At 34.0% G+C, this 13468-nt stretch overlaps 1 long non-coding RNA gene and 1 pseudogene across 2 annotated transcripts; both read left to right on the forward strand.

The window, feature by feature from the left end:
- Positions 1–125: 125 nt before the first annotated feature.
- Positions 126–3293, forward strand: LOC128169522 (uncharacterized). 2 transcript variants are annotated; one of them, XR_008241552.1, is made up of 5 exons: positions 126–220; positions 1939–1974; positions 2162–2179; positions 2643–2738; positions 3097–3293. It is a non-coding gene; the product is annotated as an uncharacterized LOC128169522 (long non-coding RNA). The 2 variants fall into 2 exon arrangements; XR_008241551.1 differs by lacking the exon at positions 126–220 and adding an exon at positions 1071–1844.
- A 1658-nt stretch (positions 3294–4951) lies between these two features.
- Positions 4952–8482, forward strand: LOC128169519 (uncharacterized; annotated as a pseudogene).
- Positions 8483–13468: the final 4986 nt, after the last annotated feature.

Raw genomic sequence — 13468 nt, forward strand, 5'->3', positions numbered from 1 at the left:
AGTCATTAACACCCGTTAACAGTGCTGGTAAGGGTGATCCCGAACAAATAAAAAGTGATGATAACCAACTTTTATTGGACTCTGTATACAGACAATCACTGTATTGTGTATATCGTCTGAGCATTATGACATACATTTGTGTCTATCAAAATTTGCTTATTTGGTCATTCAGTACCTGACGAGGATACTGATTACACAAAAAGTCGCTTTTTCGATAATTGTAAGTTTTATGAATTGTTTTAATTTTAACGACAATTGATTTGGTTTGAAATTCCCTGTTAATAATTGTAGGCCAAACCTGGGAGGGTGCGTAAGGGAATTAATGTCACGCGTGATTAATTCTAGTGGCCGTGTTTGACGGTTTTATGTTTGCAAACATATCATTTTTCAAAAAGTAATTTGGACAATTTCTAAGGAGACACGCACCTAACGATCTCTGTCATCTCTTTCTCACGATGAAGTTTTAAGATAGTGATAATATATATCAAATTCCGACGAAATTTGACAGCAGGAGTACCAAGTATAATTACCAAGAAATAAATGAACAAAAATATTAAAATATTTTTCTAAATTTCTTTAAAATTATAATGAGCACGTGAGTTTTCAAAGCTGTATTAAAACCGAAGAAACCGCTCAATAAAATTGAATTTGGAATATATTCACAAGGATTAAAACATGACAATGTAAGTATTTTTTTTTACCTATGATTTTTGCTTCATTTTTTTTATTTCAGAAATAAAATTCCGCACAAGAAAAATAACGATAAAATTATTTATTTCTCTTAAGTAAAAATTTAAGTCGCTGTACTTGCGGGGAAGTGCGTCAAGTAATGAGAAATCTCGCGCAAGCGATTAGCGACTTGGACGACCTGCCATGTCCGTGAGTAATTGATAATAGAAAAAAAAATAACACGATTTAATTTAAAAAGTTAGCTACAAGTGATTCATTTTTTTTTTTGACGCGCCACTTTTATGTAAACAGCTAAATGAAACGAATTGACCTTAAAGCAGTCGGAATCAGTATCTAATGATATAGATTCCAGCTATTTGAAAAAGAGTGAAAAATGTACCGTTCATGCATACACATGTAATATGAAATGCGAGAGAAGAAATATAATCAGTGATTAGAGATTTCATTATTTGACTTCATTATTCTTGTTAACTTGATTTACGGAAAATAACAAGGATATGTTTAAACACAATAATTACAATTAACGTGTACAAGCATTTCAACCAGGAAATCCGTATGCATGGTACTTATTAAAATAGTTAGTAGCAAATACGCCGTTATACAATGTTAGGTCCGAAACACTCTGTATGTATAATGAAATTAGGTATACAAAAATTAAACAAATTGAATAGGGCCATACAATTACAAGATTACCCCAATTCAAGTTATGCACAGTTACAATATCTACAAAATCAATGATTAAAAACGACCTTCTAAGTATTTTTCGACGAAATACGTGACTTGTGCACTGCAAACTTTACTCTATAAATTAGGTTTTTTTTCTTCACGTTATTGCAAGAGCGCCGCGGGAAAAAATAACGTTATACAACGGCAAATGACGTAAGGCTGCTACAACGTCACAGTCAGCGTAAGGGGGAAAAGTTAAAATAACTCGTTTTAAAATTAAGAAAAAAAAATATTGCTTGACTTCATGCATCAATTGTTTATTCTTTATTGTTTATTATGTTACATCAAAAATAGTGCGACTTTTTGAAAATTTATTTCAAGCTCCGTAATCTACCGAGCTCATCCCGTAAAATCCCGAGCTCTCAGGCTCAATTGTACATCGGATACCTTAACAGGAAAAAGATCGAAATCATCTCAATGAGTGATGAGTAAGTTACGTAACAAATTTACATGTTTCATTTAGTTTAAATTTAAATATATATAGATTTTTTTAGTTTCAAATTTATCTCCTTTTTCCCGTAGTTCAACCACGGAGAGTTACTGCCTTCTGAACAGTAGGTATGTATGTCTTTTTTGATCACCATAGAATATCTGTTATATCAAATACTAACTGTATGATATTTATGTCATTTTTAATTGTCATGGTTTTGGATGTTTACGTTATTTATTCATGCTTTTATGTATAACATTATCTAACCAATTTTTCACATTTTCTTTACACTGTGTTTTAATCATTTAATTTTAGTTTCGAGAGACAACTGCTGTGAGTTATTATTTTTTTTATAATAACGATTTCATAAAAAAAAAAAGAAAGAGAAAATTAAAGATAAATTTTTACGTGTATGTAAATTAAGAACTATGAAATACAGTTATTTGTTAACAAATATTTATTCATTATTTCATTAGATAGTCTATTTTTATTCTTTTCTTCTTTCATTTATTTATTAATTCTATATTTAATTATTTTTTATTTGGTTTATATTAATTTTTTTTTTTACATAGGAATGACACTGTATTTGGGTTAGTCTATATTTAAGGTTGAAAATAAGATAGATATAATGGGAATATTATTGTCACAAATATATATATATATATATATATATATATATATATATATATATATATATATATATATATATATATATATATATATATATATAAATGTTAATGAATTAGATAAAAATTTCTCTAACTTAATGATGAGGTTTGTGTACAATAAATTTCAGATCTCTTGAGGGAAATACAAACACGGCCTCGGCCAGCACCTCCACCGCGGCGATGGAGCAAGAGGAGCCCGAGGAGCCCGAGAAATAATTGGAAAAGTAAGTCTATGTTGATGATTGAAAATAAAATGAATGCACTGAAATTAACTTTACAAATGAATATTTTGAATGTAATTAAAAAAAAATTAAATGAAAAAAAATTTTGTCATGAATTTAACAGTATTCTCTTTGATTAAATTTTTTAGATAAAATTAACAAACAAAAAAATTAAATATAACTTCAAAAAAAAAATGTATTTTTTTGTGGTCATGACTTTATCAGTGTTTTGTTTGAATAAATTTCTTAACTTAAATAAACAAACAAATATTTCAAATACATAAATGAAAAAAAACCCAAATAAATCAAATGTATTCTTTTTCCTTTGAATTTAGCAATATTTTGTTTGATTTAATTTCAGATTAACAGAGGCCCCCTTCCCCCCAGACAGGAGGAGCAAATGGACATGTTTTAAAATTAATAAATATTTTTTAAAAGTGTTTGCATTGTTAGTTGTGTATATTGCAATTGAATTGCTTGAAAGAAAAAAAAAACTGGTATCTATAGTTCCAGAAATCTGGAGACTAGGCAATGGATTGATTAATAAAATAAATTCTGCTTTGGGGTGATGACTCATATTTCCAAGCACATTGGGAAAAAAAAGTTTTCAATATATTCAAGAAAGTAACATTTAAGTTTGCGTTTAGGAAAAAAATCATTTTTTCGATATAACTATCTCTTGGACGAAAATGTACAGAAGACAATGTGTACAAAAACCGTTTATCATTGTGTCCGGTATCTCCGATGACGCCCTTGGGTACTTCTGATTTTTTTTCTCATCAAATATAATGATTGATTTATCTCGTTGTTGTTTCCACAAACAATAACTCTATCAAATATTTACAACTTTAATTTTTTTTTAAACTTGTTTCTATTTAAACAAACATTAATTGAGTTTTTAAATTATTAGTTAAAGACTGGGGGGGGGGGGGGGGGGGAAGGGGAGTTTCCATTGGCGTCTTCGGGTATTCCAGATCCCCTATTGTTATTCATAAACGATATTCTATGTAATTGCCTCAATAATTTCTTGAGTGAATTTGTGACGTGGAAAAATACAATGACGATGTTTAATACACATGAGTAGATTATGTATGGTTTTGGAAAAAAAATGTAGAGCCAATGTTTTTTTACACATGATCGCCTTTCACCAATCATTATTGAAAAATCAAGAATAATGAGTTTAAAAAATCATTGTGTTACCGGTACATATCATATCGAGCTTAAACTTTGACTAGTAAAGACGTTATTACCGTAGAAAATTCAAAATGTTTCAATGTGGATATTGTCACTTGATTTTCTCGGATTATCAAACCATGTATCATCACGAAAAAACTCATGAGAAGGAATACTTACCACAAAGGTAGGAACGTATATAATACATATTTTTTAAAATTTAGTAATGCAACAGACACGCAAATTAAATATGTATAGGTATTGTTAGATCAATTTAAATGAAATAATTGCCCCCCCCCCCCCTTTTTCCTCTGGTAAAATCACTGGTTAAAGGGAGACAATCGAACTTTGGACACAAAACATAGGCCGTATTTTCTTTCCTTTGAAATGATCAGTTATATCGCCAAATGAATAAATAATTAATGAAAAATATTAAATAGGATTACGAAAAACTACATATACCGTAGTAATTATTAAGAGAGAGAGAGAGAGAGAGAGAGAGAGAGAGAGAGAGAGAGAGAGAGAGAGAGAGACACCAATTAAAGAAATGTTCTGGTCAGCGGGAGGTAATGCGTAGGATTCGATACACATGACGATTAGACACTTTGTCTTTCCTTCTCTTTGTAATAATTCATCATATCTCAATAAATAAATGAATATATAAAATAATGAATAAAAACGTTTAGTCTATTTAAGATCACGACACAGGTCGATACCCATTTGTAATGTTCAAGATCTTACAAACATCATTACTGTTTACCTGAGAGAGAGAGAGAGAGAGAGAGAGAGAGAGAGAGAGAGAGAGATAGAGAGATTAAGAGATTTGATATTGAACACTTTAAGGAGTGTACTGGTCAACGAAAGGTAATGCGTAGGATTCGATACACATGACGATTAGACATATTGGCTTTCCTTTTCTTTGTAATAATTCAATATATAACAGTAAACAAATAAATATATAAAAATGTGTAGTGTCCCGAAACTATTCTTTCCGGATTTGTTGGTTTTCACTTTACATCTATTGACTGTATTCCGGATGTGATCGATGACATCAGTGCCAACCTCGTGGGTTCCAGATCCCTGCTTATTTTATCGTCTTTAAAGCCACCTATGTAGTGTGTCTTGTGTCTTCTCATTATTACGATGTGTGGCCAATGCATAACACTCGTTTTCTAGTCATATATGATTTTTTGACTGTCATATTGAGTCGATGAGAATTGGGCGCGGTTTTGCCTGTCTTTGTTTTGGTCGTTCATTTTGTTCGCAGCAATTGATTGATTATTGTATCTGCAAACATGCTAGGGATACACTATTTTAATGTCTGTTTATTAACTCATGGAAATGATTCCGATGGAATAAGCTGTTCTTTGAGATGTGTTAAAATTTAAAACCATGGAAACCCACTCTTGTCATATTTTTTGTGTCTGTTTCATATTGAGATTGTTTACATTTTGTATTCTTTGTTTGTAGTTTTTTACCCTCTCCGGAGAATTTCGTTTTCTTTTTATGCAAAATTTGTAATCGAAACATTTCTTAAGATTGACTGCATTATCATGTCTTTCAAAGAATCGGTAACACTGTGTTGCACTACAACGCGAGTTCTTTATGAAATAAAATCTAGAGCAGTGCTTGTTGAACTGTAACGACTAGGACTTTTAAAAAGAACTAAAGCAGTGGTTTTTGCACTGTAACGACTAGGACTTTCCAAATAGACTAGAGTAGTGCTTTTTGCACTGTAACGACAAGGTCTTTTACAAACTAGAACAGTACTTGTTGCGTTGTATCGATTAGGTCTTCAATTCCTAAATTGAAATTTATTTTTAAAAAAATGAAAATATGCAAAAAATACACGTATTTTTTGTCATTGAAAATAGTAAACACATAATCAAAAAAAGAAAATTATTAAATAAATAAAACTTCCTACCAAAATATAATACCAAGTAATTCATATTAAAGATAAAACAAGAATTAAAATTTTTCTAAAATGAAATGGGAGGGGAAAAAATAAATGTTTAGTTCAGTGACAGACTAATTTTTATGTACACTTAGTTCAGGGACAGGCTAATTTTCAGTTCAACTTATCAATTTTTTTTTTACATCCTAGATATTTTATCTAAATATTCATTATACAGCTGATTTAGTTTTATAGATAATCAATAGAAATGTTATGTATGTTTGTTTTTTTTTTTAGATCAGATGTCCAGGAACAAGACCTGTTCACAGATCTGGAAGACATGGACTGGAGCGAGGTGACTCTTGCCGAAGGTGATGACTTGCTAGATGCGGTCCACTTTCATGACATCGCGGAGTCCTCGTTTCATGGAGATCAATCACTTCTAGAAAACTTGGACACCTTCGACTTGACAGAGTTACCAGGACCTTCCTTCGCTCGGGACTCGACAGTGCAAAATGGAGGCGAGAGGGACGATTTCAACATCCGTCTGCTTAAGGAAAAGGCTCTCAAGACAATGGGGGTCAAAGAAGTCTCATACGAACTGACTTTCAACGACCGCCTCTTTGGTGAGCAGAACAAAATGAACGAGGTGTTCGACCTTCTCAGGGAAGCCTTCCAGAAAATGATAGATCGAGTCAAAAGAGACCTTCGTCCTGGAGATATTGTCCGTGTGGCCATTCACAACGAAGGACTTGACCTACCAGTGTTCGTTCCCTTCCGTCCAATGAAAAACATGAATACGGACACCTTGCTGGAAACCTTGACCCACGTTCTTAATAGTAATGAGGATGTGGCTTTTGATTCCTCATGTCGGGTCGATGTAGGAGCTATCCGAGGGGGCAAAGGGCGCAAGATGTCGACTTTGGCTCTTAAGATTGCCAAAAAGCGTTCGATTGTGGCGATCTACAACGACGACAACATCTGTCTTGTTCGGACTACTCTTGTTGCCCTCGCCGGCGCCTGTAAGCTTCATCCAGATGAGTTCCGCAAATGCCAGATGCGACAGCCAACATTCACTGCCGGAGAAATGCTCATTCATTTTGGGGTGTGTCCAATCTGGTATTATAACGATCTACGCGCCAATCATCAGCGGGCACAAGACCTCTTGACGATTCGAGTCTGCGAGGCCCTAGGGATTGTCGCGGACGAACCCTTGAATTATGCCTGCATCCCTCGCCTGGAAGAATTCCTGAATATAAACTTATATGTCATCAGTGCAAGTATGGGGGATAAGTTTTCGTACATCAGCGCCCACCACAATCAAGAACGCAAGAAAGTTTTTCTGTACCACGAAGACATAAACGACAAGGAACACTTTCACGCCATTCCTAACATCACTGGATTTTCCACCAGTTCTTACTTTTGTCAGCACTGTCTCGTGCCATTTAAGAAACCTTACCGTCACCACTGCGTGAATTACTGTGGCGTGTGTCAGTCGTATGACTGCCGCAAGGGTCGAGAACCCTGTCCGAATGTCACCGGACCTGTCGCTCCCAGGCGTGTTACCGAAGACACAAAACACTCACTGACAAGGGGTTCGTTCCTTGTCAGACCGCATACAAGTGTCCCGTTTGTCTGCAGACCTTTCACATCTCCGACAGAATGCCAGAAGATCATCGCTGCGGACATTACACGTGCAAGTCCTGTCATCAGTATATCGAACCCGAACACCTCTGTTACGCCAGAGCTCACGCGGTCTCCCCGCCAGAGCCACGACGATACATCTTTGCCGACATCGAATCCTCCCAGCGAGACGAGATCGTGCAGTGCTAATTTGGGTACGCTCCCTCACCCGACCCTGACTGTGTCCGCTGTCAAGACCGCTCCTGTGCGAGTTGTCGCCTCTGTCAGCACTGTCAGAAATCACACTGCGGGCAAGCCAGACATTCGTTCGTTTTTGCTGTGTGTCAGACCGCATGTTTGGAATGCAAGGAGGAAAATCGATGCTCCGCTTGTTCCAAGATCGATAAGAAGATCAAGAAGTACATTAAACCTCCCTGTACCAACACATGTGGGAGACGCGAACGAGTCTTCGAGACCTTGCACGATCTGGGGATCTGAATGTTCAGTGACACGCACAAGGGGTTTACGGTCTTCTTCCACAACCTTTCTTATGACGGCTGCTTTCTCATTCAATACCTGATTTCGCAGACCATTTGCCCGTCTACAGAGGCAGTAAGATTCAGATGTTCAACGTCAGTAAACTGAACATCAGAGTCTTGAACTCGTTCAATTTTCTGCCCATGGCCCTCGGGAAACTGCTAAAAGCATTTCAGCTCGACTCCCTGAAAAAGGGATACTTTCCTCATTTTTTTACCAGTGTTGCCAAGATGACATACGTGGGGCCTTATCCCCCCGCCGAAACTTACGGACCTGATAGGACAAGTTCATTTTTTCACCAGATCTGAACAATTTCATTTTACCCTCCAAAAAGTAATTATTATGTAAGTAGTTTTTTTTTACATCTGTGCAGATTTTATTTTATTTATTTTGTCTTTATTTAACCTTTTAATTTATTTTTAAATATTCATTTCTTCATTTTTTTTTTAGAAGTAACTTGACAGAAAATAGCAGTCTTTCGGTTCAATTCACAGAAAATAACAGTCTACATCTCACATTCAGGTATGGTGTTTTATTTAAAGCAAATTTAAAAAAAATAATTTACTGTAGAGAAAAAATGGAAAAAAAAACTTTTTTATACAAATCTAGACCATTCTCCTCCAATAAAAGCATAAACATTTTGTCTACCAAATGTTTATCCTTGTTTTAATTTTCACTAATTTTTAAACACAAAATATAAAATCATGTATCATTGTAACTCCCTTCTTTTTTTAAAAAAAAAAAACTTCTTTTAATAAAATTACAGTTATCCCAAGCTCCCCTTAAAATCTACCAAAGAAGTGGGTACTTCTTGTGAAGACGTAGAGCAGATAAGAGATGAGGAAGAAGTAGATGAAGAAGAGAGAAATGAAGAAGAAGAGGAATTATCAGAAGAGCAAGAAGAAATGAAGATTTGCATTGACAATAGTTTATTGAAGATGATTCAAAGACAAGAAGAGTTGAAAGAAGAGAAAGAAGAAATTGAAAGACGCTTAACAGACTTACAGTCGAGATTTGATAACATTGAAGAAGAACTTGAGGATATCATGTATTTAATGGATTAACGGAAATTTTCGCAGTGCATGTATAGTTTGTAGAGTTACCTCTCTTTTCTCATCATTAAGTAGTTTATCATGATTAAAAAAACTTACCTTTTCACTGATGTCTAGATGTGAATTGAAAAAATGCCTTTATCTCATAAAACAATTTTTTTTGCCTTATATACATGTCTGTATTTATCACTTCTAAAAATATTCCATGTAAAAAATACGTATAAGTTCATCACGTTTATGCAATACCATTCACTATTTTGTTTAGACATTATTACAAATGATAGCGAGTATGTCCTATATATAAAGCATATTCTTATAATACTGATGTTATTTTAAGAAAAAAATTGAACATAATTTTACTTTGTTTTTTTATAGAAACATATTATAATACCCGTCATTTTTCTTGCTTCCTACAGTTAATTATCACAAACTTACTGATTAAGCATATGAAAAAACTAACTGTTGGTTGTCAAGAAAAGTCTTTCATTATAAAGTACATTAGGTGGAAAAAAAAACTTTTTACCTACTGTATTCGAATTATACTTCAAAAGAAGCTACTGTTCTTCCTTCTTTTCTTCTTCTCTTCTCTTTTTCTTCTTTCTTCTCGTCTTTTTTTTCTTCTTCTTCTTGTTGGCTAATAATATATTGTCCGTAATCATGATCGAACATATATATTAATTGACTATTGATTTCCCTCAACCGCCCGGTAGGATAGGGATCCATCTCTATTTCCCAATCCCAGTCTTCATGCTCAGGGACTAGAAAAGCAGTATCCTGTCCGTTTACTGCAGAGGAAGACGCTTCGTTTGGTGTTAAGGGCATTTTGAAAAATGATAAAAAATTGTAACTACTCTTTAAAATATACCCTAAACCTTTTTTTAATATACACCCTATTTAATGTTCAAGTGCGCATGCTACATCACCGCATTTTCCGTGTATTTTTTAAATAAAATATCTCTCTCTGTGTACAGCTAAGTATACCTTATTTTCACTGTTTGCTCAAAATAGGTCATCCAAATCCATCTCTTTTTTCTAAATAAAATTCACGTATTGCTTTATACCATCTATTTTACGTTATCGATACTACAGCGCATGCTCTCAAACCATAGAATCATCTTTTGATTTCGTCATAACCTAAAACCTCCTACTTTTTTACGCATGCTCGCTAAATTTGTTTATTCAATCTCTCTTTCTAAAAGCAACCAATGAAAACACGACCTCTATAAATTTACTGTTCTAAAAAGTCCCCCTCTATACGGCCTCAATAGTAACTACGTCATCACCTTTATATTCAATACTCCAATGAGAACACGACCTGTATATTGCTACCTTTACTAAAAATAGTGATGAAAAATCACCTCTATAATACAACCTCTCTAAAACAACCAATCAGAAACGACCTCTATAAATGCACTGTTCTAAAAATACCCTCTAGGAGACCCTAATAATTACGTCATCACCTATACCTCCACCTCTATAAGGGTGTATATGCTGCTAATATCTTAAAGCACTGTGAATTCACTTAATTAAAACGCAGCGCATGTTTCACGTCAATAATAGAAATATTCAATGAAATAATTTACTCACACACAGACATTCAAACAAAATAACACTTGTGTTCCACCTCAACTGCTAAATGTCTGTCAAAATTGTCGAATTTGTGTGATTGGTAGAAGTTCATGCAAGGGGAATAGTTTAAAGGGCAAATGAATGTTTATCTATACTTAAGTTTACTTCAAATGAGACACATCAAACGTTTACCAAGTCCCGGTAAACACAATGAATAAAAAAATTAGAAAAACAAAATCTTGATCTGCAGATATAGGCCTATGTATTTTTTTTTATACGTAAACAAAAATTTTAAACCTTTAAAATAAATCAATAGATTGACAGATAAATAAGATCCTTTTCTTTAACAAAAAAATAAACAATTTCTAAATAGAATAGTGTTAATAATAACAGGGTTTGATTAATAAACAAACTTCAAACAAAATGATCAGCTGTTTATAGTTCCCGGAAGTTCTAAAATTAAAAACCTGGGAATTCCCGCTAATAAGAATGTTAAGTCGTACACAGATTGACTTTGACAACAAAAACGAAAGACAATCAAGGCAAGACAGTTAACGTATAATAGACAAATCGCAGACACAAACACTGATTTTCAGAATGAAAGTACCTGACTCCTGTCGGTCCTGAGGCCTCGGCGCTTTCGAATTTCCTCGCGTATCGAAGGAATCAGCCACGTGGTTTACCGCGCCTCGAGATCTGTGCGTCTTCCCGCCATGGAATCACCAATTGATGAGTGACGTAGATTACCGCGCCTCCAGATCCGTGCGTGTTCCCGCCATCACCAGAAATACTTGACGCAAAGAGAACTCTCACTTTTCCTCCACTATCTATAATATAATAATTTACACAAACACATACACATAATCACCTCTTCTTTGGGTCTATGCAGGGTGTCGTATTTATGGATACCGCTTCTGCCACGGTCCTTGTTATGCAGCTGCTACTCGTTCAGGACTTGATAAGCCGTCCCCCGGGGATTGAAGGAAAATGGAATGGATGTTGTCCCGGTCCGTTGGAAAATTACGTGGGCGCCATTTGTAGCCAGTGGTCAAAAAACGCCAAGCTTGGGTCGTTGTTAAATATTTATTAATACAGAATAAACTGGGACAAACAATCCTAAGACTTAAGTATATTGCTATACAATGTACAGTTCTGACCCGTTCAAGGGCTAGGCGGAGAGTGCCAGTCCGGTATAAGATTTTGGCGGGGAAGTTTGCATGCAGAGTTAGTCATGTGACCCTATTGTCCAGTCTTGTCATTGTCCACGTTACAGATATTAAACTCTCGTACATAATCACTCACTCTAAACACGTATACCAATCAAACACGCTAGCACTGTAATTTAATATACAAATTATATAACTGGTTACATTTAAGGTAATTATCCATACGTCACAAAACAACGTCTGACGTAATTCACGCGTTATTACGTCTTATCCGTGCCCGATCTAATTGAGACCTAACGTTAAAAGGTGTATTTCAAAACAAAGAAATCAAGCTGACATAGAAATTGATTCAAAACAAATTTATAAAAAATCCTGACAACTGCAATCAATTATGCCTACCGGGGTATTAATCAGCGAAATAACATGACTGGGCTGTGTCGATTGCGTACTCGTTTTGAAAATATAGACCGCCTTCTTTTGTCCTGCATAAACATTAATCCATTATAAGGTTAAATTTAATCCAATTCTTTGAACATGAATCCCTGAACGTCCATAAAGATCCAAAATGAAATCCTGACCGAGATCTATATTCCAGTGCATAAGGGAGATAAAAACACAAGGGGAAATAATTTGACCTATATTAAGACATCTTTAACCTATTCGCTTAGCAACAATCATAGCTTTTTTTTCCACGAACAAAATAAATCTTTTCAGAATTGAAATCATGTGCCGAAGAGAAGTTATTTCATTATAAGAAGAGTCTTTAAAACCAGTAAAAAGAAGTTTGAATAGAGGTTTTGTCTTGAAGGCATATATCGGGTAGTTAGCATTATCCACGCATGTGACTGCAATTTCTAGATACCGATCTCGATCCATAATACTTGCCGATATCCAAAGAAACCATATTTTGCGATTTAGATAATACAGATTAATCAACAGTTTGTTTAAATCATCTTTTCTATTTAACAATAATCAAAACATATTTTTTTAGAGTTATGAAATAATAAACATATGCACAGTTTTAATTTTACGGATCTTTTTTGCAAAAAATATATTTTAATGATTTTACCAAAAATATACCAATTGTGATCCTGAAAAGGCCGGTCCCTTGGATAATTTTATTGCCAATTGATTAAGGGTATTAAGGTGTAAATAATATCAAAATTTTAAAGAATTCTGTACGTAATTAAAATTATAAGAGCTTAAATTATCTTTGAAAATTTATTCATTTTATCCAATTTGTATGCAGATTTACCTATTTTTGGATAAATAAGCAAGTGTAACATAAACAATTTTGTTTTGAATTAATAATTTCTTTATTTTACATAGGATACAAGTCAAAAAATGATTTTGTGAAAGTCAGATTTCAGGCTTAGGCTTACATTCTTTATGTATGAGAAAAGCGCCATTTTCCCCGAATCGGTTCTATTTTTAGCAACAGCACTAGCTTTTATAATACCGATGGACCAGCCAACAGGTTAAAATTTGATAAGAACATATCCTCAGATACACGTTTGAAAAATACAAAAACATTCTGTACGCATTTTATTTATCTAGTGGGGTATGGACCTTTACCTTAATTAATTTGTAAGCAAAAAAATATTGAAATTCTATATTAAGGTTATTTAAATGCTCACTCCAGCTCTTTTGAGACACGTGAGTGAACATATCAAATATGAACAACATTCAAATGTATATTTTCAAAAGTTTAAAATATAT

Source organism: Crassostrea angulata, unplaced genomic scaffold (assembly GCF_025612915.1).
Source record: "Crassostrea angulata isolate pt1a10 unplaced genomic scaffold, ASM2561291v2 HiC_scaffold_145, whole genome shotgun sequence".
Lineage (NCBI taxonomy): Eukaryota > Metazoa > Mollusca > Bivalvia > Ostreida > Ostreidae > Magallana > Magallana angulata.